This window comes from Marmota monax, unplaced genomic scaffold, assembly GCF_021218885.2.
Source record: "Marmota monax isolate L192 unplaced genomic scaffold, Marmota_monax_Labrador192_F-V1.1 WCK01_AAM20220418_F8-fsc00077, whole genome shotgun sequence".
Lineage (NCBI taxonomy): Eukaryota > Metazoa > Chordata > Mammalia > Rodentia > Sciuridae > Marmota > Marmota monax.
In genome coordinates, this window is record NW_026694610.1 from 963,421 (window position 1) to 969,499 (window position 6,079).

A 6,079-nucleotide genomic window follows, 5' to 3' on the forward strand; every position below is an offset into this window, starting at 1 on the left:
CACATGCTAGGCAAATGCTGTACCACTGAGCAACAACCCCAGCCCATGAGCTTCACTTTTATTGATGCATGTAGCACTTGCTCATTTTCACCTCTGTATGTAAACATAAATAAATAAATAAAATCACTTATTTAAGTGTCATCACTTATTTATGGATTGCTGATAGACATTAGATTGTTTGCATTGTTTTGTTTCATTCCAAATAACTATATGCATATCCCCTGTGTGCTTGCTCTAGTGGAAATCTACCTGGAACATAGAGAATGAATGTACTCCTTCACCTTCACTAAATGATGCCAAATTTTTCTGCCAAGTAATTGATGTGTTCTTCCACTAGCAGGGCATTTCCCATCATTCAGTAACCATATCTTCACTTATTAGTATTAGATGTTTAATGCCTAATCACCTGTTGGCATGAAATAGTACCTGGCATAACTTTCACTTTCATTTCCCTGGTAATCACCACGGTAGCCCCCTTTATTAGACGTTTAGTAACCATTTGTGTTTCCCTCTCTGAGAATTTGCTTCTTCATATTATGTGCCTGCCTTCAATCTTTAACTTGGGTGACCTGTATTGATCTTTATCTCAAGAAAATCATAGACTGCCTCACCAGCTCTCACTATTGTGAATAGAACTCTTGAGGAATTTATCACATAGCTCCCAATTGTGACACAAGATTGTATGAGTGTCACTGTTCCTTCTTGCATTCAGTATATATATCCATATTTTCTTCATACCAGTCAGTGCAGGTGACATGACTGTGCATCCTGGGGCAATGCCCCATCGACAATGTGGGTCTCCCCTCAGAGGATTGAAGCTCAGTTTCCCCCCAGAAGTTGTCACTAAGCTGATGCTACTTCTCTCTGATGGCCATGTGCACCACCCAATCTAGAGGGGCCTCAGCATGCGTTGAAGAGAGGCTGTGCAGACTAATCCTCCACATAAAGGGACAGGGAGTTATGGTTCATGCTCTAATGCTTAGAATTTCTTAGGATTTATGGAGAAATTTGTATTCCTGGGTTTTCCCCAAAGTTGCAAAATGCTAATATTTATTTAGAGACATGTCACAAGTGAAGCCAAAGGAAACATGACCAAGGCTGAATTTGAAATTTCTCTGACTGCAATTTGAAGCAGAGTGTTCACCAACGAAGTGCCAACCATGAAAAGAGAAGAAGCTTATTGTGTTAATTCTTCTTTAACTCTTCTTACTGACAACTAAGTTTGTACACAATAGGTTTAACTCTGTCCACAAGAGACAGTGGGCATGTTGTCATTACAGGTTGTTGTCCTAGCTACAGCCAGGTTGTGTTGGTTTGCAAAGTGCAATGCTAATATTGACTGGAATGTCCAAAGTGGCTGCATCCCCATCAAAAAAAAAAAGAAAGAAAGAAATAAAAAAGATTCCCATTTTTCAGTTCCTAAAACAAAAATGGAAATTGTGACTTTGGAATTGTGATATAGTTCAAGAGGCAGAGAGGAAAAGTTATTTTTTTCAAGAGGCAGAGAGGAAAAGTTATTTTTTTCCTAAGTTCCCCAACCCACCTCAAAAATATACATGTATATGTACATACACACATGCACACATACATATACATTGGTTCAGAAAAGTATGTCTTCTTCATGCAACCCTCATTCTAATCATTTTAGTCTCTCTTATTTCTGCTTCTTACTAACAGGAAAAGTCAAAAGTTAGGTAATTAGAAAAACAACAATAAAAGCAAGCATCAGCATATCAGGCCTCATAAAAGAATGCAAAAATGTTTATCAGCAGACCACTAGTCAACCAACACATTGTCAATATGTTAGTTGATTGGTGCATAATTATTAAGTACATGAAGTTGGGTTTATTCTGGGGAGCTCCTATGGCTCCTCCAGGGCCTTCTAAAATAAACATATAGGAACAACCCACACTTATGTGGCTGATTTGCTTGTCAACCAGCATTTTTAAAAAAAATATAAGTAATACTTTATTTGCTCTTTTTAATCATACACGACAGTAGAATGTATTTTGACATATATACATGGAGTATAACTTCCCATTCTTGTGGTTGCACATGATATGGAGTTACACTGGTTGTGTGTTCATATATGAACATAGAAAAGTTATGTCCGATTCATTCTACTATCTTTCTCCTTCCCATTCCGCCTTCTTCCTCCATTCCCCTCTGTCTAATCTGGTGAACCTCCACTCCTCTCTCCCCCAGGACTGTTGTGAGTCAGCATCCACATATCAGAACATTCAGCCTTTGGATTTGGGGGATTGGTTTATTTCACTTAGCATGATAGCCTCCAGTTTCATCCATTTACTAGCAAATATCATAATCTCATTCTGCTTTATGGCTGAGTAATATTCCATTGTGTATATGTACCACATTTTTTTTTATCCATTCATCTATTGAAGGGCAGCTAGATTGATTCCATAGGTTAGCTATTGTAAATTGAGCTGCTATGAACATTGATGTGGCCATGTCACTATAGAATGCTGATTTTAAGTCCTTTGGTTATAAGCCAAAAAATTGAATAACTGGGTCAGATGGTGGTTCCATTCCAAGTTGTCTGAGGAATCTTCATACTGCTTTCCAGAGTGTTGCGCCAATTTGCAGTTCTACCAGTAACATATGAGTGTACCTTTTCCCCACATCCTTGCCAAGATTTATTGTTACTTGTATTCTTGATAATTGCCACTCTGACTGGAGTGAGATGAAATCTCAGTGTACTTTCAATTTGCATTTGTCTAATTGCTGCTGATGTTGAACACTTTTTCATATATGTGTTGACCATTCACATTTCTTTTTCTGTGAAGCATCTGTTCTCTTCCTTTGCCATTTATCTATTAGATTATTTTTTTTGGTGTTAAGTTTTTGGAGTTCTGTATATATCCCTCAACCAGCATTTTAGACCCAGTTTGTAAAAGAAATATAGGAAGGATAGAACAAAGTGGAGAATAAATGGAAGACTACGGAAGGACCTGAGCAAGGATATCTTTGAAACAAAGTAACTTGATTCAATCAATCTATTTGCAAATATGTAATGAGGACCTAGTATATGCTGTCGAATGTCATAGTCCTATGAGAAATTTATTATAGTATCTTTCACTCTATATCTCAGTTTTCTCAACTGTAAATTGGAAATAATAATAGTGCCTGCCTTGAAGGATTGCTGTAAGTATTAAGAGAAATAAACAATAAAACATGTAAAGTGGCTGACACCTGGTCAGTATGCAATCAATATCAGGGGTTGGGAAAAATCATAGGCACATTGAAACTGAGCAACAATAAAGACATCAATGCAAGAGATGTCACAAGGCAGTGCATTATTAATTGCCAAACAAATGCTTCTCACCCCTGAATGTCAAAACCTAGGGCACTGAGCTAAGAGAGAGCCAAAAGAGTTTGGTTTCTCACACTAGCCAAGCACCTGCCTTTTGCACGTGTCTGAGAAGCTGCAAACTGGGTCCCTCCTAAGACTCCATGGATCGTGATGGGCTCTTGAGAAAGGACCTAGAACTGCCCCTTAGAGGAGGTGACACAGTGAGGTGCTGGAGGTTGCAGCTGTGGTGCCAGATTGCCAAAGTTCAAAGCCTGGCACTGACACTTTATGTGTAGGCTCCTGGGCAGGTTATTTATTTAAACTTGGTTTCTTTGCAAAATAGGAATGACAATCCTGTCCATTTCATAGATTGGCATGAGGATGAAAGGTATAGTGCATGTATGGTCATAACAGAGTACCCATCATATACGAATTAAATTGTACATGTAAATTGGATGCTAAACCAACTGCTTTTCCCGTATCTCGAAGGAAAGAAATCCCAGAATCTGCCCCAGTGTTTAATCTGCCCCAAAGTACAAAACTTCCCCCTGTGAGGATATCCTCCTTTTAAAAAAAATTTATATAGTTTGAGAAGGCCCTTCAAAGTTTTCATAATGCAATTCACTCTGCAGATGAGTCCTGAAGGTTGAAGTGACTTGCTCGTGATCATCCAGATGGTTAGTGACAAGTGACAGCGCTGAGACTGGCTCCTAATTTTCTCCACACCAGATCCACGCTCAGCCTCCAAAGGCTGTGGGCATCGTGTGCTGTTGCAGCCTCTCTACCCACCCTCACTGAAGTGGAGACCTTTTGTACCACGTGATTCCAAGATCCTGGGCAAACCCTTCCCTGTTCTGCTTTTCCTCTACCTGGCGGGGCATCCAATGCATGTGGGCTCTGCACAAGTGCAAAACAAAGGGTGTAAACAGGGGTAGACTATCAGCCTCATCGTTGAAAAACTGGAGATCACAGCCTAGTATGACAGCCTAATGTACCTGCCAACTGACCCACTAAATAAGGCAGGGTTACCCATTGTCCCAGGCATTTGGCCTGGGGTACAGAGGAGCAGAAGCTTCCATGAGGTAGATATTCTTGATGCAAGAGGAAGAAGGAGGACAGGGATGAGCAGAACTTGCCCAACTATTCTCTTCAGGGCAACTGCTACATCTTCACCAGTATAGAGAAAAGTCAGAACTGTGCATTTGGGGGGAAAATTCCTCTTTCTTAGAAAAGAAGAGTAGGAAAAGAGTTTTTCTAGTTTCATCTAGTCCAAGATTTAGGTACAGTAATACGTGGTAAGGACACAATTCTTCATAGATGGCGCCATCTTGGAGCATCCTCACACTAAGGAACGGGCAAGCAAGCTCATCAAATCTTTTACATAAAAAGGGCACTGACCTCATTCATGAGGGCTCCACCCCATCACCTAGTCACATCCTGAGCCCCACCTCTTAATACCATCACACTGGGGATTAGGTTTCAACCTCTGAGTTTGGGGAGGATGCAGACCACAGCACTCTCAGCTTTCAGGACTCAGTTCATGCATCCACTTCTGTACAAACTCTTCCTTCTTTTCATTTCTACCCTCAACTCTCCACAGAGTAGAAATGGCAACCTCTTCTTTGTATTCAATATAGATTGTCCTGCTAGTCCTTTTATTCACTGGATTTCCTAAAGGCAGAGACTACTTCTTGTTCATCATTCAAACACAAAACATTGAAAATAACAGGTTTTATAATAACTTTTATAGAATAAGTGAGGTTGAAGTCTCTTTTCAAGGCACACTGTACTACATCAAACCAAGTTTTGCCACCTTCTCCTTTTAAAAAATCTCATTCTTTCATTCACACATTCAGGGCCAGCAGGTGTGAGGGATGGTGTTTGGCATCATGAAGACATGTAGCCTGTAGCCTTCCCTCCCTAGAATCCTCAAGTCCACTTGGAAATAAAAGGTATGTTCACAAGAAATATTCCAGTGTGTGAGCATGGCCAATACAAATGCCTCTTTATGCCCCTAGAATCCTTATAATTTACAAAGCAAAATCTGTTCCATCTACCATTTGATCCAACAACTACCCTGTGATTCAGAGTAGACTCACTAGCCCTATTTGATGGATTAGTAAATGGGTTTTGAGAGATTTCAGGTGACTCACCAAACACACTTAGCTAGGCAAGTGAAAGTAGAAGCTTGTATCCAGGCATTGAGCCCTTCATCTCCTGTGGTTTTCATGCATTTAGCAGGCAAATAAAACTGATAAAATGGAGGGTGTTTGGCTATACCAGGAAGAAAGGGTAATGTCTACACATGCTAGTGACACCCTTGGTTATTATGGTAGGCCTGCATGTGTGCTGGCTTCCTCAATCCCAATCCCCTACCTCTATACTTTGTTCAAAACATGCCTACTGATGAAGCTCAGGGTCTTTCTGTCAAATTAATGGGGAGAGTTAGAACGAGTTTAGGGATCCAACCTCACTAAAGAAACTAGAATTTGAAAGAAATACAGATGTAGGTATATAATCTCATGGTTTTATGCATTTCTTCTATTCTAACTCTGAAGTTTCAAGCCTAAAGAGGAATTTTTAATAGGGGAAATGTCTCTTGAAGACTGAGTGGGTGGGTGGTGGAGTGAGCAAATTTGAGTGGGAACTGAGTCATTTTGGGGCCAAAAATGGAATCATAATAAACAAACCATGAAATAGGAATCACTTAACTCTGAAAAAGCGTTGCTTGTTCCTCTCTTTAAACAAGTGACTGAAATTCACCCCTGT